At 42.1% G+C, this 23,064-nt stretch overlaps 1 protein-coding gene across 1 annotated transcript in view; it reads right to left on the bottom strand.

The window, feature by feature from the left end:
• The window catches only part of LOC104932092 (protein FAM19A2), a 71,653-nt gene extending 55,733 nt beyond the window's left edge, over positions 1–15,920 (bottom strand). The window contains exon 1 of the mRNA XM_027288239.1: positions 15,237–15,920. The gene's annotated coding sequence lies outside the window, so the exon portion shown is untranslated. The remainder of the gene's footprint in view (positions 1–15,236) is intronic.
• Positions 15,921–23,064: the final 7,144 nt, after the last annotated feature.

The raw sequence follows: 23,064 nt of genomic DNA, 5'->3' as shown, positions 1-23,064 counted from the left end.
CATTAAAAGAACAGTTCAGTATTTTTGGAAATGTGTTCGTTAACTTTCTTGCAGAAAGTGGAATGGATAGCAGAAAAGAAGATCAATGCCTATCTGTCCTCTAAATGTGAAGCTGATTAGCTTTGTGGCTTCTTTGAGTCTTGTCGCTGTGAGGTTGCAAGGCAGCCCGACAACTTGTCATTTTTACACTTCGGTTTTTGTACAAATTAGACAAACAAGATATGACATGTGAGTTAGTCAGTACATTTTTAGGGGTGCTGAACATGGGCCCAGGCTAGCTGTTTCTTATTTCTAGTCCTTGTGCTAAGCTCACTGTCTGCTTAGACAGTTGGGAGTGGCATCGATCTCCTGAACGTATTTCCTGAAATGTCAAACTAATCCTTCAACCATGAACCATTTAGAATATTGTTTGCATTTAGTGTAAGAAACATGTGACTAAATGTAATCTAGGATTATCCCGAATTGTCCAATATCTTCCTGAATAAAATTGTAATAAGACTTTAGTCTGGGAAAGTTGCTTTGATGTGGCTTGGGATTATGGAAAGCGTTACTCATCGGTCAGCATCACCATACAATCTCCTGCATCCACAGCTCTGCATGAGCCAGGAAAGGGGAGATAAGGGCAGGCTTTGACCTGCCACCCGTACCCATGACACCTGCTACATGGGTCAATCAGCCAGGGGTGCCACGTCTGTTAGGGCCAGGGTGAGCCGGGTAGCTGGTCACCAAGCAGTTTAATCTCCAACAGATTCCCACCACCTGCCTCTACTGGCATCACACCAAGCCCTACAGCCGTCCAATCTGGCAAGTCCTACTGTCATGTCGGAGAGGGTTCAACAGGAACTGTGAAAGGATGGATGGATGGATGGATGGATGGATGGATGGATGGATGGATGGATGGATGGATGGACAGGGCATGCAGCCTAACCTCCATTTCTTAGAGAAAACTGTTTGAACACATCATCTACTGTATTCCCCTGATCAGTCCTGCTGTGTGCTGGGTACAGTTAGAGCCATGGGTGGCCCGCAGGCTATAGTGCTGCATAAGTGTATGTGAATACATGAATGTTTGCCTCAGGGGAGGATTTGCTCTTGGGTCTGATTACCAGTTTTCAGTCAGGCGTTTCAAAATGACACAATTCTTAGATTCCCCTTCAGCAATATAGCATGTGGCTTGTAGTTAAATCTCCCATCTGTTGGATGAGGATTTAACATTTTGGCTCGGCTGTCCACTTATTGGTTGTAAATATGCACTGCAGAATTGTTTTTTTGTCTCTAAATGCGGAATGAGGTCAACCTTTTATGGCTTAGCCCCAAAGGGAGGCCGATGAAAAGAAAAAGAAATGTTTTTCTTAGTATATAAAAAGAGGATAATATTTGGTATCAGAGGTATAACTGGCTGCACTGGATTGCATAACCAACCAGATTTTGTGACAGAAATTTGGACACAGCCTCTTCATTTCCCTATCCTCCAAATCCTTTGCTCAGCACATTATCAGCCTTTGTACACAAAAACAAAACAAAAAACAAAGATATGCACACAGACCCACACTATGCCCCCATTCCCCAACACCCACACACATCTCTTTGCATGAGGTGTAACTAAAGGATGCATCTGTCTTTTGCATTAACTTGCAGCCTCTGTGTGACTGTATGTACCTACTGTATATAAACCTTTGAATTTCTGCTAGTCAACCAGAAACACAGGAAGTAACGCTGCATGCCGTTGAGCAAACAGGCAGAATGAATACATCAGATATCTACATCTGTTGGGCTCCTGAATCAAATTAAACTCATCCACTGTCAACACACACTGACATGCACACACATGCACAAAAGGGTAAACGCTAATGAGGTAGTAAGATAGTTTATCAACTAATAATGATTTCATTATTGATTAATCAAATATTTTTTCTCGGTAACACACTTCAAAGACAAGTACACTGTTGCCCATAAAGTTGGAATAATTTTGTTGACAGACACATTCCTCTTTTTATTCCTATTTATACACATCAGGTTAATTGTGGTTTAATTTTCACTGTGATATGTTTTGGAAGAGATTGATCAATAAAGTTTTGAGACACTTTATCGATCAAGAATAAATCACATTGTCACAATCATTTCATGAGAAAGGGGGTAAAAATATTTTATTACAACTTTATGGGCAACAGTGTACAAGTAGTACAAGTTACTAGCTGATCTTATATCTTAGTTCTGACCAACAGCAATACTTCACAGGTATTCAATTTACAATGATATGAAGCAGAGAGGAGTAAGCAAATATTCACATTTCAGAAGCCATAACCTGCAAATATTCATATTTTTTTTAACTGGCAACTAACTCAATCAATAGATGATCACAAATGCTTCAATGTTCTGAACTGATACACATATCAACTGCGATTTATTTTGGAGGTTGAGAAAACGCTCCTGATTAACATTCATGCCAGTAAATCACACACTAAATTGAATTAAACTAAGTAGAGTTGATTTAAATTGGGACACTTGTGATGCAGAAACAGGAGAGACGTGTATGTCTTTCAGAACCCAGACCCTGAAGGAATAACAAACTGTACCGTCTGATCCAGTCACACTTCTGTTTCACACTCCCTTTCTGTTTCCCTAATCATATTCCACACAGTTCCATGAATCACGGTTATTAAGCGCAGTAAGAGAAAATATTTCACCTAAGTCTCCTGGCTGCTTATTTTTCACAGTCTCATTGAGAAGAGAAAGTTAAAAGCCACAGACCCCGAGCGCTCACAATACCAACAAAACAGCGTCTCCATGACTCAACATTATAACACAGTTAAGCAAATGAAGAGCTTATATGTGCGCTGCACTCATACACCACTCGAAAACAGAAGGGCAGAGTCAGAGAAATGGAGAAGCCAGACTGAAATAGATGAGTGTAAGGAAAGAAAAGAAGCAAAGAGGCACCGAGTCATGGAGAGAGAGAGAGAGAGAGGGAGACAGACAGACAGACAGACAGACAGACAGAGAAAGAGAGAGGAATGGTTAGTAGGTGGAGACCTTGAAGAGCTTTTGTTCTCTGAACACGGAGGGTTAGTGATGCTGCACTTGGCAGCTGGTTCAAAGCAACAAACTCTGAGTCAATCTTTTACGGCTTGTCCAAACAGACTCACACAGACACGTACACATGGGCCCGAAACAGGACATACACACAGAATCAGACAAGTAGACAATAGCAGACACTTTGTAGTAGGCCTGTGTTGTAAAAAAGGTTTTCACTTCCTTTGCATGTTATGCTTGAAATAGGAGTCTGTTTGATATGTGTGTGTGTGTGTGTATGAAAGTGTTTGTTAGTGTGTGGCCAATGCTGTTTCTTTAATGAGCTCGGTTTACACACTTCGTTAATTGGCTGGCACAGCAAAGGACCGTCCAAGATCTACAGACCAGTTTACACTGTGTGCACACACACACACACACACACACACACACACATCTCCATTTCACTGTGCTTATTTATTCATGTATTAGTTAGTTTGTTCCACTAGGTTCACTTGCAGGCTGCTGTAGTAATTGCCACTATATTCTCTGCATTGATTTCCACTCCGGCTGCAATGCTCACACACACAGACACACACACACACACACACCCGTGCGTACGCGGTCGCCGACTCCCTGGAAGCACCTTTTCTTTGCAAATCTGCTTCCGCAAGAAACAAAGCAAGTGCAAATTGTATTCTCACTCAATTTATCTATCCATTTACCTGTATCTCCCTAACATGTATTCATTTGCGGTAACAAAGAGACAGGTGAGACAGCAAGAACTGCAAGCATTCTAATTAAAGTGTCTGGGAGGGGAAGAGAAGCTGAGCTTTCTTTCAGCACACCCCTCATCACACCAGCTGTAAAAATAGCATCAACCCCACAATCCCGGGCAATGTTCTGTCTGCTTGCAGCTCAGGGCTTGTTTCTGGTGAGCAATAGGAGGTACAGTGGAGAGATTTTGCTGTTTCTGCACAACAAATACACAGCAGTCACACTCTGCATAGGCATTCTGTTCTAGCTGGATGTGATAGTTCATTCAAACTGGACTGTGTACGCGTGTGAGAGAACCACGCTAAACATGATTACAGATGGGGATGGTGTATGTATGTGTGTGTGTGTACGTGCGTGTTTGTGGATATGTGGGCAGGCAGGAGAGGAGGTCTGCTGAGAGAGATAACTGCTCAAATCTGTCCTCTTCTTCTCACTCACACCCTTCTGCTCAGACCTCTAAAAGCTTACCCTTAGGCTTACTCTGCACGCACGCGCAAGCACACAACCCACACATGTACGCACACACACGTCGGATCCTTATATCAACCCTATCCCCCAACTCCCATTTCAGTTTTCGCAGTTCTCCCAAGTCCACAACAGCTGTCATTGATTTGAGAGAGATGGACATGGAGAGACAAGAAAAGGAGAGATAAACAACAAGTGCATTATCACAGCTCTGTCCAACTGGGGTTATCATCTATTAATAAACAAGTTCACACATGCATGCACATACAGGCACTAGCAAGCGCACACACATTCACAAAGAGAAAGTTGGAGAGGGGTCGTTTAATATTTAAACAGGATGCTTTAAAGTTGAAAGTTAAAAATTAGAATGACACAAGGAGAGCTGAGATCTTAAAATCTTGTGCATTCTGCAGGTAACTTAAAAACATGAAACTCAAAGGGAACGTACACAGTGCTTCCTCCACAAATCTCCATGTTTTGTTTTTCCTTTCAGTTTTTTCAGCAGCTGATCTTGCTTTGCAGTGACCCGTTGCCCTCCCGTCTCCTCTTTCTCTCCATGAACAAACAACTCCATGTGAGATGGATGCCTCATTGCATTATCTCCTCTGTTACTAACACCTTTGGGGGTGAGAAGAACCAGGGCTATGTCAAGGAGATTCTTAAGATCAGCATCTCTCCATGCTGGGAAATCTCAACTGTGAACAAATCTGTCCTTAAAGCAGCCGAGCGCCAGCCCCTTACCGCCGCCTCAGACAGGCTACCAGAGGGCAGCACTGTCGTGATACGGGTGCCACATTCACAGTGAGAAATGACTGTGATCTGATGAATTCATGTCATGCATACAAAGCGAGTGTTACAGTGACCGCTGTAACATCTTTGTTTGCCCAGTGTTTGTTTATAGCTGCACCACGGACAGCTCCCTCACTGACTCCTCCTGCACTGCTCAGCACCACAGACAGCTCTCTACTGCATGGGGTGCAGTCTGGATGACAAAAGACAGCGACTTTCACGGGCTTCATTTGTGAAGTAGGGGTATGAATATTGTGCAGAGTATTCCCACCTAGAAGGAGACTGTAAAGAACACCCACAGCTCAGCGTCAGAGTAATTCCTTCACCATCAGCGTACAACACTGATGGTGAAATCTTACATGATGTCTCATTTTTTAAAGGCACTATTGACTCCTTACCACCGTTAAAAAATTCAAGAAAGATTAATGACAGTCTGTCTAACAAGATTAAAGTATATAACAAGTCTAGTTGGTATAACATGTTCATGGTGATGAGATTTAACGCTTAATTCTCATACTCTCAGTCCACTGCTGTAATCTCTCTTATACTGTAGATCACAGTCATGCACATCTTTTGTTCCTAAGTAAAGAGGAAAAAAATACAAAATAAAAATCACAGATCTTTAACAACGAAAGTCTGATTGTTGAGGGCATTCGAAAAAACAAGACTAGGTAGGTGCACCAGCAACAACATGCTGAGCTTTAGCAGGTTTAAGGTTGACCTTGATCTTAGTTAGGCATTTTTATCATGTGAGCATTTGCTGATTAGCACTGAACAAAAGCCGATGAGAATGTGATGAACTATAGTGTTGTTACCTGATGATGGTGTGAGATGAAAAGTCCCAACAGGTGCATTAATGTATGCTCACATTTTGTGGCCATCTGTCCGATAGCTGTTGACTCATCTTAAAACCAAAAAGTGTCAACCTCATGGTGGATCTACAGGAAAGTTGGGGGGCCGTCAGTGTTTCGTCAATATTTCATGGCACAGCAGTTGTGGAGATATTCCACTTTGAAACCAAAGTGGTGGACCAACAGACCAATATTGCCATCTATAGAGCCGTGGCAAAAACTTTAACTTTGCTGCTGTTATTTTTTCAGAAAAGCACAGACATAGGTCAAAGTCAAAGAATTTCTGTGAGAGATAAGAGCAAAAAAAAAAACATATTGACAAAAAAATAATTGACAATGTAATTCCTTGTGACCGAAAGCCCTAAAGCTATCGGCATCACAAATTAAGCTCCTCTTTGTGCCCTTCTCTGCCACAGCTGCAGCCTGGGAGAGGACACAAGGCTGGCTCAGCCTCATCACATAAAGGCAGGCAGAATGCTAATAAAGTTGGATTCAATCAAATTGAAAGCAGTCTTTTGGTAATTCATGGCTTTAAAATTAGAATTCTTGTTCTGCATTCAGGGCTTGTCTCCGTCTCTCCCACACAGCCTGAGTCTCATCCTGGCTCAAACTGAGAGAATGTTGTGTTATCTACTGACGGACGTGAGGCTTTTTTTTTTAATCGTACAAAAATGTAAAAAATACTATGATGATGAGTAAAATCCTCTTTTCGTATTGTAACATGATATTTGATGGTAAATGGCAAAACTGCTGAATTTTACAGTTCCTACATTGAATCACCTTTTGTAGTCACGGTTGCTTTTTCCTCATGCCATTTGTTTATCAAGCCTTGTTGTCTGTAGGCACTGACACATATCTTTGTCTCATGAACTATCACAGTCCAGCTAAGCAACACATTTCTGTAATGAAAAACTGTGGCTGCTGGCAGAAAAATAAATGCCGTTGTTATCTGTCCACCAAATAAATGGTTTTCTCCAGAAATGACCAAACCAGCACTGGCTGTTTAAGATGACAAATTGCAAACGAAAAGGCTACATGGATGCTGTGTTCAGTCATACACAGAGCATTAAAACAGCTGTTTATTTGTATGAAAACACTGCGGATTAATATTTAAAACCTAAAACCAAAACACCACGATTTGTGTGCATGCACATGTGCATGACTACAGTTTTTCTGAGTGCTGTGGCTAATAGCAGTGTCATAATATTAGTCATATTAGGAGGGGATTAGTAAGAGAAACCTTCTTAAGGATGTGATCCCTGGGAGGGGGTGCCAGATATTGCTTGTATTACTGTCAGCCCTGTCTCGCACACATACTGGGAGCCTAGCAGCCTCGCCTGCTTTCCTCAATAGGATCTGTAGAGAAACATGACACAGTGAAGCGCACCACCTACTGTAGCTCATTCCCCTCCTTCCACTGTTTTTTTTTTTATCTCATCTATTGAAGTGCTAGTGTGAAACATGTCTTGTAGAAAAACAGAAATGCTCCGGCTGTGTTGGAAGGTTGAAGCATATGGATTAGGAGACAGAGTCCTACGTTCTTGAGCTTCTTAACAAGGTGTTCTCTCTTACTGGGCAGACTGTGTCATTTATTGTTGAAGCCAAAATGACAAACTTCTCTGTGACTAAAGTGTCTGACTTGAGTTGTGTGTGAGTGTGTCTGAAAATGCAGCGTTGATGCCAGTGACAGCTGGCTAATGGAGGGTGGACATGCGGCACCGTACAAAGCTTAATTCAGTGTCAGCAAGTTTAATAAATCATTTTAAACATTAGTTTACTTTCTGTTAGACATTACTTCCAGTGAAGTTATACAGTGTTAAATTGACTGCAAAGATGCTGATCTGTTTTTCCTAATGGGCACCTCACATCCATGCAGTGCACCCTAATTTAACACTCCTGATCCAACCACTCCATCTAAAACAAATAAAATGGGGGTAAAAACAACAACAAAAGACAGCACCCTAAAACTAATAAAATAATGAGATTCATCAGAGATTGGCTGAGTAGCCGATCAAGACTTTCAGCCACTTTTTTGAGAAATAAAGCATTAAATCAGATCTAATATGTGTGTCTAATATGAGGGCGACACATTGCAGTACTTTGAGCTTTAGTCAACTTCCACCTGTTTACATCTAGCTGCTGTACAGCAGCCTCTATAGAATCCACCTACATGTAGCTGTCAGCTGTTTTTTTAGCTCCACTGGTCATGTGGCGGCTAAATCGTAGGCTGCTTCCACTTTTTATCTGCACTCTTGCATACTGAAATTGCTGTAACAGAAGCAGTAAGCATTAAGCAGAATGTGACAAGCAAGTCGTGACAATTTTATTATGTTTAGGAGAAACAGAAATTTAAAGTACATTCCGCCTAAATACTAAATTTAAGTGTTTATATTTAAATAAGCCTCCAAGTCCAATGTTTGTTTTATTTTCTCGAGGAGCCTTCTGCTTGGTTAGAAAAGGGACTAAATGAAGGCCAGGATGAGCTGGTGGATGGAGTGTGTATACTTCACACACACCACGACCGCACACAAAACTGCACTAATTACTGCCGTGTATATGCTCCAGCTCAAACATACCAATTTACAGTATATAAAGCTTCATACTGAATTCATAATTGCATAATTAGATATAATTGCATTTGCTGTGGGCTTGCCTGACAACCTAATGAGGCAGCCATAAAATAGCTAGCGGCCCCACTTATAAGAACATAATCAAAGACTACAAGATAAAAGGGCAAACACAGACAAACACAGCCAGTAGGATAGACCCAGAGCTACACACACACACACACACACACACACACACACACATACAAGAAGAGTAGAAATTATTAAAGGAAAGAGTGAGTGAGTGAGTTTACTACTCTCATTATACTCTGTCAACAGTGGTTCAGTTGATCAGTGACTCTGAGTCTCTCTGTGGGTCCCATGTAACAGCCTTTAGGACGTTATTTGCTCCCCACCTCGTCTCAAGCTCCACCATCGCCTAAGGACTGACCGAGGCAAGACTCAAGCACACATGCCTCAGGAGAGCAGAGATGGGGCACACGCACACACAAGGCAGGGCCTAATTATCCCCACCTAACGACTACACAGTGATTGCTGAGTAGTTGTTGATGAAGAAAGCTGCTGGAGCCGGAGGGTTCTATGTGAGGTGTAGCTCTGACTTCTGGCGAACAGCTCCTCTTTGCCGTCAGCCATAATGAGTCAGCCCTGACACCACCAAAGCTACAGTGTCTGTGTTGGTCCGTTTATAACTGCTGCTGAAAGTGATACTACATCCCAGCCCACACACTGGTGGACAGTCCTGTCACTGCAGACTCATTAGCAGAAGCTATAGCTGCGCCAAAATCAACAAATCAAACTGCTTTCTTAATAAGTAGCAACGTGTCTCCGCAAGTTGGCTGCTATAATAGCAACCATGGTTGTACTTAACCTACACAGCGTGAATTTAGCTGCCATGGTACTGCAGCATGCACCACAATCTAATGTTTCTGGAATATTGTCACCTCAATGAACCTGCAGGTTTAGCAGCTTTGACATAAATCAAACAACTGCTTACAAGGCAAAGCAACACACAGCTTTAACACTATGCAGTTTATTGATATTTAGATGGAGATTTCAATTATTATGACTGTCGTGGAGGCAGAACAGCACAAGAGTCTGGGCAAGGTGGAAGCTATTCACATTCACATCTAGCCTGCATCAGTATGTTGTGAGTCTGTGTGTAAAGATAGCATCTGTCCTGAAGAGACAGAGGTGTAGGGACACTGCACAGCATCGCTATAACATGCAGTTCTCTATTTCTGAGTGTGTCTGTGAGTGTGAAAGAAAACCCAGAAAGAGAGAAAGGGAGTTCAGTACAGTACACTTTATGGTACTCACCATTAAATTATATCACATTAATAAACTATCTTTGTTTTTTCATTTTGAATTAATGTTAATGAATGTTTTAAAAGTACAAACCACTTTGTGTTTCACAGTTATGGTAGTACTCATATATATATCACCTGCTTTAGCTCTTCAGTCAGGCCAGTAAAGCAAACTGAAAAACAGAGGCATGAGTGAAGAAATCTTCAAAGTGACAAACTAATGAATCACCATTGTTACTGACTGGAGCAGAGCTTCTGAGAGCACATGGGTCCATTCAGATGTGATACACAGTAGTTCCTTAGTTCCTAGTTGAAAACATAAAAATAGTGTGAAAGCCACAGGAAATAAATATATAAATAAGTAGCTGCTGAGCTGCTAACCTTACACACAGAGCTTGAATAGGCCCAGTTTTGAACTGAACTGAATATAACAGCTTGAGCCAGCAACAGACTGAACATACTGCTGAAATGATGACAGTCAGAATCAGTGCAGAACATCACGCCTTTATGAACTGATGCTTTAACATGCTGAGCTTAGCTCAGGGATGAAAGTAAACAAACTCCAGAGTCAGTGAGTACAAATGTTTGAAGTAAACTGTACGAATCAAATTCACCTCTTTTTTGAAATGGAAATTTGAACTTAAGAGCGAGAGACAGCACAGCAGAGTGTTGAGTTTGGTCAAGAGAGATGGCCATTAACAGTGTAAATGAAGAGAAACATGTAATGACAGGACCCCAGAGTCACTGATGAGGGTGATGGATGGCTTTCTACTCAAATACATGGCAGTTCATCACTCACTTCAGACATAAATACACACACACACATGCATTATTATGGTGCATTTTCACATATTGAATCTCATACTCACTCATGCTCTCACTCATTCTCTCCAATTAACCTTCCACACATCCACTTACACTATTTAGAGTTGTATTTCAGGCACTGCAATCGCATATATAGCCTTGGAAAACACTCATGTACACACACACACACACACACACACACACACACACTCAGAGCATCACTCACTGCTGCCCTATCACATCCCCTCATTAGTCAAAGGAGGAGAGCACAGTATTCCCCTGTCATCTTTGTCTGTCTCTTTGCCACAAATGATTATCATTATCTATGACTTACTTTTTATTAATTTCAGTAAATTGATTTATATTTTACCACTCAAACTGTCACAAATAATGTCACAGAACAGTTTATGATGTCCTAAAATTGGCTGTAAGTTTGGTATTTTTACTGGATAAATGATCATTCATTTTGGGTTGCAACTACCGCTTATTTTTATTCTTAATGAATCTGATTATTTTACTTATGGCAGTCTCCCTCCTTATTTTTATAGGATCTTGTTAAACACATATCACAATAATTTTTGTTTTTGATTAATCATTTACTCCGCAAAATGTCTTAAAATTGCTTTTGTGTACAACAAATAGTCCCAAAGATATTCAATTTGTGGTGATTTTCTTAAAGGATTTTTGGTTTATGACCTGTAGTTTTTAGACTCCTTACATAGTTTTTGTCTCGTCTTTGTCTGCACAGCACCATCGGCCCAAGAGAAATAAAATCTCATCACTGCAGTGTGTGTGAGTTTTTTTTTTCTGCCTATTGAACTTATTGATTAATCATTAATTTTCTCACATTTGACTGCTAACTAATTGTCTGGGCACTGCACACTGCCCTGACTTTGACAAAGATTCATTGAAAGATAAGCTTCATGCCCCCTCCCCATGCAACTTCTCTCTTCACCCTCTGGTCTTCACCTCATCCTTGCTCTGTAGTCAGGGGACACAGTGTGTGGGGCACAGAGGCGCTGGGTAAACAGTGGTTCTGCAAAGTGCTTTTTTCCAGGCTGTGTATACCTGGGTAATAGAGGCAGTAATGGAGTTTGTTCAGGCTAAGGTAATCCTAGAGCTGTGAGCGCAGCATCTGCTGCTGTTTCTCGTTGACGCTCTTCTGTTCCACAGCAGGTACTGATGTTGTTGTAGCTGTCACCGTTACTGTCCCGCACAAGCCATTTGGGTAGCAAAGCAATGTGTATATGTTGGTGTGCATCCTGAGCAGAGATTGCATACAGAGAAAGTGAGAATCTGCGGAAAGATGCGGTGGTCTGGATATTTGCATGTGTGGTGGAGTGGCGTGTGTGTGGTGAGGAAGAACGAATCTAAAAATAAAAAATATATGTGTTTGGATGTTATAGCTCACCTTTGGGAGGTGGGATAAGAACAGGGCTGGCGGCTAGGAATGAATTTACGGGGCCCGATCTCCCAGAAACAATTTCTTTATGTGGGTTACACACATTTAGAGTGGCTACTCGTCCCCCCTGGGCCTCAGCACACCACACACAGCTACTGGAGATGGCCAATGAAATACAGAACACCTTTTATAGGACACATGCTTTTTATTTATTTTTATTTATCCCCTGTAGCTTTCTTTCTTTTTTTCCTCTCCCTCTGTATCTCCATCTCTCTCATTCCTGTATCTCATTCTTTTTTCATTCTCTCCTGTTCTGTCCTGTTCTCATCACGCGCAGCTACAGGAGGTGGAAAATGAAAAAGAGATCACCTTTTATAGGACACATGCTGTACTTTTTATTTCTTCCTGGTCACTGTCTCTCTCTCTCTCTCTCTCTCTCTCTCTCTCTCTCTCTCTCTCCCTGGACAGAAGCTTTGACATTATTCCCATGGCCCAGAGGGCTTATTGGTAGAAGAGAAGGATAAAGGAAGTGAGTGAGAGAAATGCAGGAAGGAGGAGTGAGTGTTAAAGGTGCATAGGGAGTCATAAAGTAGTTGTGGGATATGGAGACATGAAAGCTTTCTGTATTTTTAGTATGACTCTGTGTGTGTGTGTGTGAGAGAGAGAGAGAGAGAGACAGAGAGAGAGCGGATGATAACAATAGTCATATTTCGAAATGTAGGGAGTAACATTACAATTGGAAAACAATTAAACAATAAACAATAAAAAGCGTAATTTGAGTACCCTGCTGGTTTGCAAAGCAGTGCATTATCCCCTACATTACTCTTCATACAGTCATAATTTTCCAAAAGCAAACACACTGAGGCGTCTCTGTGGCATAAGGATTAAGACACCGACCATGGCCGTTGTTGCCCCTCTCTCTATCTATCTCTCTTTCCCCTGTTTCCTGTCATCTTTCCACCAATCGCTATGTAATAAAGTAAAGATACACATTTATCTTCACATACACACACACACACACACACACACACACACACACACATACTATCTCTAGTCGACCAAGTATTGACTTAAAGTAACTGATATCCTTGTAAGGACCATCCAAAACTGTAACGGCACATCTGTATCCCCACAGTATTATCAATAAGACACACCTTTTTATCCTGATTTGATCATTCATTAGTATCACATTATTATTTGTTTTATTTTTAATAGTGACAGTGATCACACATACAGGAAAATTGAGGAGAGATGACATGCAGCAAAGAGCAGCGGATTGGAATTGAACCCAGGCCGCTGCAGGAATGACTCAGCCTTGGTACACAGGGCCCACACTCGAGCAGGTCAGCTACCAGGGCGCCCCGCCTTATCTAATCTAACCTAGAACCTAAAACCAACCCTCAGACTTTCCAAAAATGTCCTTAATCCAAAAGTCTAAAAGCTCACAAAGAAAGAAGCGCGCACACACACACAAATCTGTCATGTCATGCTCTCTGGATGCCTCGAATTATAATGTGATTCATCCAACATGATGATTCAAAAAGAAAGCACTTTATCTGTTGTGTTTTATTTATTGGTGTGCAGCTTGTCGCCGCAGTTACTAAATGTTACTAATTATATATTTACAGAATTGCATGCAGAATGTTTAAGCTTTTCACCGTCCACGTCCTCTCCTTGTCACATCAAGCTGTGAGACGTAATGTGAGCTGAAAAACAGATGCGTTTATTGAATAAACTGGTGATGTTATAACATTTCATGATGGTATTTCTCAGCCTGTGGCCATATTAAAAATACATTTGAGAACCAGTCCAGGAGCAACTAATCAGTGACCGCACATTTGTTTCTTTTAATACATTCCTGTATAGCCCTATAAACCCCAACAACCAATCTTCCTCCCTGCTCTCCTCGCCATCTCCCTGCATCTTTCTCTCCTGTCAATCAAGTCTCACTGTCAGTTATCTTCCTCTTTATTTATTTATTTATTTTTTTTGTAACTCCCTCACCCGTCTCCTCTGCCTCGTCTCCTCTGTGTTCTTCAGAGAGCCTCGTGGAAACAGAGGAAAAATACGGAAACAGATGGAGCGGGAGCATGTCAAAAATATATTCACAGTTGGGATGACCATATTTGTTTAAATCAAACCAGCTTTTGCGCTCAAGCAGGGATTTATAAAAAAAAAACTCAAGGTTATGAAAACACCATAAACCGACAGGAAATAACAAGATCAGGAGACACAAATATTATCTTGCTTCTCTTAATGCTCTGTGTAAAGTGGCCACTTTCTGCACCTTACAGCATCCAAACTGATGCACTACTGTCACCAATAAAGGTCATCTTATGCATCACCATATACAGTACATCAGGTGATCCATGGTGCTGCGCAGAAAACGCCCACCACTGGTTTCAGGGTGATGAGTTTCTCCTACATGCTCTTCACATATTCTCACATTATATATATATATATATTTATATATATATATATATATCTATAATATATAATATATATATATATATTTAACAGCAGTCCACATTATGTTCCTGTCATGTAAAGACAATAAAAAACACTGCTGAGTGCAACTGTTTTTAAGTAATAGTGCGGAGGGTCCTTATCTGTTCTTTTTCTGAAAAAAAGGCGACAACATACTTATCGTTTAGCACCTCTAGACATCAATCAACATGAGATAAGACCGCTGTTTGCCACCGCTAAACACCAGCTCTGCCTAAAATAGCGCACAGAACCCGGCACCATATGCCCGTAGACGCACAGCTAAGACCTGCGTGCCCCGGTGTGTGTGTGTGTGTGTGTCTGTGTGTGCATGTGTGCGTGTGTTTGAGCGAGAGAAAGAGAGAGAAAGAGAGAGAGAGAGAGAAGGAAAGAGGCAAGCCTATACAGGCTGTGCAACACCTGAAACAACCGCAATCATTTGTCTTTGCTATAAAATCACAAGCGTGATAATAAAACTGACTCCATGGCAGAGCAGGCTGATGGGATATTACCCTGAGAAATCTTTCTGCATAACTCTCATGCCTTCATAAAATTGAATCCTTGTCTATTCCCTAAAATGGAACAGATGATAATTCATTCTGTGCGTAAATGGTTTTCAAAGACGATATAACCAGTGGACTATTTCAGTCCTATTCATGCGTGCCACTTCATTTTACTTTTCTTTTTTTTTTTATCACGCACACTTTGCATACATTTAACAAAAAGGGCATTAACACCACGGGGTGCACCAGGCTGTTCTGTGCAGGTGTACGGTGATCCATACCTGTTGGTGCAGTGTGGTCTTGTTCTGTTAGCCCAGCAGGTGAACCTCTCTCCTCATAGCCGCTCCGCTATCCGAGACGCAGGAGAGGCTCGCATCCCCTCTCCACTACCATAAAACGGCTCCTCTCTCTCACACCGGCCGCTCAGGTTCGACTGGAGCGGGAAAAGTTATACCATACCATCCACCTCCGCAGCCGGGCTTCAGAGAAACGGAGTCGGTGGCAGATGTGACCTCCTGGGTTAAAACCAGCGCGCTACAAGAAAAGGGTCCCCTGAAAGTTCCGCTCCTCTCCTTACCTGTTTTGCTCAGCGAGTGAGACAAGGAAACTTAGTTAAGACATACCAACATGGAGGATACATCCAACTTAAACCTCCCCATTCAGGCGTTTATTTCACAGAGAACCCCTTCTTTATCCTCTTGAAAGGAAGCGGCGAAAGTAGCACAGTGTGGCGGGACAGAGGTGCGATGCGGCCGGGGAGTCAGGCAGACTGTTGTTGCGCTCCTGTCAGTCCGCCTGGAAGATGGAGAGCGCTGCCTGCCTGCCTGCCTGCCTGTCAGCTGGGAAGTGGAGCAGCGCTCCCTAGCGGCCTCGGAAGTGAACAGCTGACTGGAGATGCGCATGCAATAAACGTAAATGATACTGTACAGTAACGTGAAGAAGGCCATATGGACTGCGCCAAGACCTGTTGGACATATGATATTAGTCGTCTCTTGTCGGCACAGACTGGCAAGAGGACTAATGTATCAACACACACACACACACACACACACACACACACACACAGTCACACAGTCACACAGCTCCAGATGCGTCAGCAATGCCTCTCGGGGGGCTGGATGCTGGACATAGGCTGGCTCTAAAATGTTTGTGTCACTTCAAGAAGAACAAAACAATATTGGCTTTCACACTCTCCCTCCCTCCCTCATGTCCTCTCTCTCTCTCTCTCTCTCTCTCTCTCTCTCTCTCTCTCTCTCAGCTGCCTGAAGTTCAAATTAAATTGAACTTGCTTTAGCTGAGCTATGGGCATTTCCCAGTGGACTACACCAACAGGAACGGAGGGGTGATCGACACCATGCCCAACCAAACTCAAACTGACCTGTGTGTGTGTGTGTGCGTATTAGATTGTGTGTGTGTGTGTGTGTGTCATTGTGTGTGTGTGTGTCAGGCTCTTCCACTGCCTGAAATGACCTGAGCTGCCCAAAGAAGTTTACTCACAACAAATGACTTTGTCCAGACCCAGTCACTCTGACCAGTGCAGTTCATTTAAGGAAGCAGCCCCACTGGCTCTGGGGTGTAACTGTGTGTGACTGTGTGTGTATGTGTGTGCGTTGGGCAGGGTGTGCACTTTATCCTATGGCTGCAACAGAAACAGATAGACAGTAATAGGTATTAAGGCCACAGAAGTCAGGCAGTAGAGAAACTTGGTCGTAAAACACTAGACACACAAACGGTGTGTCTAGTGAAGCGCATCTGAAGTGTGTGTGTGTGTGTGCATGCGTGCGTGTGTGTGTGGGTGTATTTATATAGGAGTCAGCATGCTAGTGCCAGAGTTTGTGTGTATGTGAGATGTAATCGAGGTGATGATGTATGGTTGCACACATGGATGACAGGGTAATTGATCCATAGTGGGGGTGTGATTGTGTGCGTGTGCATGTGGGGAGGCCCGGTGCCAGTCATATATCATTTCACCCAGTGAGCTAATCTGTTACTCTGACAAAGAGTTCAGATTACTGATCTCTCCTCTCCTTTCCGTCCTCCTTCTCGAGCCTTGAACACTCTCCGCTCCTCATTTATGCGTTTCGTCTCTTTTTTTTTTCACCTTTTGCCAACCTATGTGTTTTCATTTCTCATTCTTTGATCCCTCCATATTATCTTCTTAATATACCAAAGCACCCTCCTTCTTTCTCTCTTACACTCTCTCTCCAGTAACACTGGTGAATCACGGATAACCTAGCCATGGGATTTGTCTTCTACACCGTTTCTCTGGCAGCACAGTTACACTCAGCATGTGGACCACAAGATAACAAATAGAAACACACACACATGCATGCAAGATCCCAGGGCTGCTTGGAAGCCCTCAAAAATCAACCTAATTCCTTCGGGATCTGTGGCATTTGCACACATACATACTCACCCACATACACTCCAGTTGGTGGCCTCGCAATGACACAGAGGTGGATTTAATATGAGCCCATGAAAAACACTGGTGCATTTCTGTCACAGAATAGATAGTCAAATGCCATAGAGGGAAGCTTTACAGACCACATGACAGGTTTGGAGAGGCATGTTGTGTGTACATGGGGCAGCACACACACAAACACATGTGGATGTATTAATAGAGCAGCTTAAAATAGTCTAACCATACATGTTCCCTTCAATCACTGATGTGAATCAGCTCAATAAATTAGATGAAATGCTGCTGAACATGGAGAAAATCCCTACAGTCATGAAGAGTTTCCCACATGGTTCTGCACATACTAATAATAATCAGAGCTGTTAATGAGAATACGCAGTTGTCATGTGCATAGAAATAAAGTATTTTTTTTGTAGTTTTAATGGACGAGATGAAAAGGGAATAAAAAGATAAAAGCCACCATGTGTCTCTGTATCCTTTATGACTTCCTCAGCCTGTCTGTGGCTCTCCGCCCTTTGGCCACTGGTTGCTACCGATAAGGTGAATCTTTAAAGCAGCTATAAACATTATTCTTATAATAGCAATGTATCAAATGAATGATGTAAAAGGCATTGCTCGTAGTCGTGAACCTACAGAGAATTATCACCAGAATCTGCAGCTCCCCTTGGCTGTAGGAGTTTTATAACGAGTTTGAGCTCCCTGTCCGGCCCACATCTTTACTGTTTTGTCACCTCTCACTGCTCTTATAGTGTCATTTTTGGCTGCAGCAGGCAGCTGTTTGTGGTAAAAAAGCTCCACGAACCCCACAACTCCACTGCCCACTGCCTACTGTCTGCTCAGCACCTAACAGCAGACAGATACAGCTAGTGACTCGCTGCTCAACGTGATGGAGCATTTATCAACAAAAGAGCCAGATATAAAGTCTAAATATACAACTGAGGGAAGCGAAGGGTGAATATTGTACATTCATCAGGTGGACAGAAGCATGACAGATCAATTATAATGTTGCTGTATGCAGAAATAAGTAACTGTTTGTTATCAAGTTAGCCATATCAACTTAAAAGGTGATGATATGTTGATGTTGTTTATACATTTCTGCCTCCAAGCAAGTGGAAAAGATCAGATGCTGCAGTTTTAAGTGTCACATTAGAAGTTATGTAGTTTTCTAAAACAGCTGGACAGTGGGCACAGATGTCACTCAAACAGAAATAGTGTATTTGTGGGGGATAATTCTCAGACGTGGGTTTAGTGCACGACTGACTATTCACAGCAGTAGAACAGTGTATGTGGGATTGACTCAAAATAAACCACAGCGCTCATGTTCATTGTAATGAAGAAACATGTAAGACAGTGTGGATTATATATACGTTTTTAATGATGAAAGTCAAAGGAATGAGCTACAGTATATCAGACTTTGGCTCCACGGGCGATATTTGTTAGTAGGATCAGTTAATTGTTGTTTTTGGACTTTTCATGAGATCTGTTGCCAACTGTCACAATTTATTCTGACTGGCATCACTAAACTTGCTCAGTACAACATGGTATAACATGTCATTTTCATATAAAAACGTAAGTAAAGTAAAGATGAAAGCTTTATACACAGAATTACGTGTGCACATGTGTTTCAAAGCCTTGCCATATGACTCTTATTACCAGTACCATGTGACACAGAGTGTCGAGTGCATCACTTCATTTGGAATAAACACTCACAAACCCACGTGCACACACACACACACACACACACACACACACACACAGACATTGTCTTCTGTTTTGCGTTGGCAGGCAGTAATACCAGCATTAGCATATGAAAGACAGCAGCTGGAAGGTGTAGCTGTCACTGCTGTTGTTGCTTGTTGCTTGTGTTATCCATTTGGATGGCAGTTCCTGTGTTCTTGCTAACCCTCGCCTTACTAACATTCACTGCTGCACTCCCTCCTGTCTTTCTGCGTGTCTCCTTCGGTCTGTCAGTCATGCTTCTTCTTTTCCCCCCTAGGACTCACGTATGTCTAATCACATCCTTCAGGGAATGTAAAGGACATGCAGTACATGCATGTGTCACGACTGGACACTCATTACAGACATCTCTGGCAAAGTTGGTGTAAACCTGGGTTGTTTATCATGAAAATTCAAACATATGCCGACTTTCAGGAAATCCTAGAAGTTCTATCCTCAAATCTGGAAATCTCTGTATTCATTTGGACGATTGAAGCTCTTTCCTTTAACTCGAGCGGTGCTCCTTAGAACTGAGAATAATGCGAGTCACAGTTTAAAAGAAAAAAGTTACACTAGATCACTTATCACAGGCTGTAAGTTGAGTTGAAAGACAGAGCTGCCCTCGGCAAAGAACACTTTATCTCAGATAGCAGCAGGGTGCCACCTACCAACTCTCTCTCTTTCTCTCTCTCTCTCAAAGATGTAAATGTTCAAACGGACTAATTCCTTCAGAGCATGAAAGACCAGTCCCCGCCCTCATTGCTAATTGATGGCCTTGCATCGCAGCATGAAAGCTAGATGAGCCTTGCTTGAGACTCTCATTAGCGGTAACTACACTACAGTTAGCTCCATTAAAATTACATTACAGACATCCTAGACACACCTTAAACTGATCTCCTTTCAGTCTAATTCTTTCACTTTAAATGTCACTTACAGTAGGTGGAAGTGAGTTGAATGATCCCTTTGCAGTAAATGTGGAAGGATAACATCACTGTTACTCATATGACTGGTCTAATCTTGCATTTAAATAATTAGTGCAGTGAGAACACACTGTTAATAGATGCCAGAATGTTATACTTGCTATCTTCTGTCTGCTCTAATCATGAAGTAGTGTTGCGAAGAAAAAAAATGTGTGAAATAACTAGATATTCAAGCTTTATTATCACCTCTAGCTCTCCTCCACACCTATTCTTTGTAAATGCTGGTGTCTGCATCATGACTGGTCAAACCACAACAACACGTTTCATTTTTTGTAAGGCTGAGCCTTTTTCCCCTAGGAAAGCCAGTAGATGCTAGCATGTGTCTGTAGGCGGTTGTTGAACCTCAGACTTTAAGATCAACATGACAGAGTGACTGACAACATTCCCCAGCTGGTATGGCAGCACCTGGTGATCCTCCAGGGAGAGCTGGAGGATGCTGCTTCAGAAAAGAACATATGATGTTGTTCTTAGCCTGTTGCCACTGGAGAGTGCAGGGGTGATATTGCATTGTGTATTTTTTTTACGCTTTATTTGTGGATTTGTTAAATACGAAGTTATATAAGCATGCAAAAATACCCCATCCTATCCCCCGGAGTCATATAGAAAAGATAGGGAAAATGTAACATCTAAATATAATATAATAAAATAGTACATATTCAGGTGTGCAACGTTATTATTTTAGTAAAATAACTTTCCCACTTGACATGATGAAAAATTTTTTTTTTTTTTTTCAGGACAATAATGCAACAATGACAAGCTAAAAATGTGTTGATAATAAAAAACCTATTCATATGATCATGTGATGACATAATGTCTTCTCCTGTTATTCACACTAGTGATGTCTTTTCAAATATCAGCTCAGTGGACCAATGCTGACGCCCGCAAGCTTGAAGATATTCATGACAATAGCGTCCTCACATCCAACAAGCAGGAAATGAAGAGAATTGTGTCACTACTTGACGTTCTGTCACTTCACTTACATTTTGTCAGGCTGTACGCTAACGTAGACACAACTGCAACAGTTACACCTCTGCAGGGATAAAACAGCAGATCCCTGTAGCCTGTTTGACCATTTAAACCTGGAGCTAGTGTGATGTTTTCAAAGAAGTCAACCTCTGAGGCGATCTAATTTGACCAAACTTAATCAATCACAGAAGCAAGAAGAGTAGAGAGCACTCGTACGTGTTATTTAGGAATGCACTGACACCTTTTTTGTCACACATGGGTCGCTCTGGAACAAGAAGAGGGCCCAGAGTGATGATCCTTTAACTTATCAGATGTCCATGTGTGATGGGAGTCAGTTATCCCATACATGGAGGATGATATGCACACCAGCTGGAAAGCTCCCTCAGTGCAACGAGAGAGGGTGCATGAGACGTGTTTCCATGGCTTTTTAAAATATTCAGTGGTGAAGTGGTGAAGATGATGGCACAAGTTCATGAGGCATTCTGGCCTGGACAGTGCAAATAAAAGCTCTGTTTCTTAATGGACTTTGAAGTGACTGGAGGCCAATAAAGAGTAACAGAGAAAATGTCAGTATGTAAGAGAAAAATATAAAAGACAATTTAAAAGAATCACCTTTCTTTCTCCCAATCACTCGACCTCTCAGCTCCACTCGTGTGAGCAGCAGGGCCATGAGGTCATGTTTATAATCTCCTGAGCAGAATGAGATGTAGGCGTTATAATACAACAGCCACTCATAATCCAAAAGCTTTTCAGGAAAAACAACAGCGATAAAAATCCAGGATTATGTCGTTCCATGCTACCAATTCAGGAACAGGAATATCTGTCGATCCTTCTGTCTTTCTTTTTTTAATCCTCTCTCACTCTCAGTTTCACTGTCTTTCCCTCTTACAGCCTTTCTCTCTCTCTGTCTCACTCTCTCTCTCGACTTTCTCTCACGCTTTCCATCTCTAAATCTCATAAACAGCTTTAGTTCTTATCAGGATGGGATCAGACAGAAAAGGCTCTATTTGGAGGCTGAAGAGAAAAGTTTTCTGCAAATGCATTTGTCAGGTTTTTTTATTGTACTATCGTACAGTTAAAGAGAGAAAGAGCAGAGAGAGCGAGACAGAGGCAGAGAGCGTATAGCTTTTTAAGATTTAGAGACTGTTTTTCCACTTGCATTGAAAAGTATTAGCAGATATTGTACCCTTAACCCATCCCTGCATCCAACACCCTGCTACGCTGTGGCTCTGTGTACATAAGCTGGATTAAAAGTCTGACACAACACAAGCACGGATGTATGCCTTTAGCTTTACATATTTGAGCAGCACAGCTGGATATTTGTCCCAAGTGAAATAGGATTCAACTTTTACTCTCTCCTCAGTTCCTGGTTTTTATGTTTACATTGCCTCGCTCATCCTTGTAAAGCTTTACCAGAAGGAGGCAATTGTTTTTAAAGTCCCTGTGAACATGGTCTGCTAAACAAAAGTCTGTCCAGCCTGGATTCACATTCAGACAAATTGCCTGATATCCAGACAACATCTCATCCATACAGATGTGTGTCTATAACGCCATAGAGGCATCACTGTGCAGAGCACGGCCACTGAAAGCAATTCAGTCCGTTTGTATACGCTGCCAGTGGGACTACACTGCATTGATTCATCCATCTCGCCCCTCCCTCACCCTTCCTGTCCCACCTGCTTCCCCCTTTCCTCACACTTCTTTCCTCTGACCTCCTCATTTTCCCTTGTTGACAACACCTACACATGATTAATGATAATCCATGCTTGGCCATTGCCTGCGATTTGGGAGCGTTTTTTATGAGAGGCAGCAGGGGGAATTTTCACTCACTCTTTCTCTGTTCCCAACAGTGTCTTTTACTCAACTGACTCCAGCTTACTGAGGAAAAAGACACCAGAGGGAGCCAAGATAAAAGACACTTTCGAGAGAAGAAAACCAGTGAGCCCACATTCTCAGCTACTAATAGCACTATTTTGAAGAAAAATCAGCTCCAAGCCTGAGTGGGAGGAGGCAGACGAGGTCGGCGGGTAT

Source organism: Larimichthys crocea, chromosome XV, assembly GCF_000972845.2.
Source record: "Larimichthys crocea isolate SSNF chromosome XV, L_crocea_2.0, whole genome shotgun sequence".
Lineage (NCBI taxonomy): Eukaryota > Metazoa > Chordata > Actinopteri > Sciaenidae > Larimichthys > Larimichthys crocea.
This window is presented reverse-complemented; position numbering and strand designations above follow the sequence as displayed.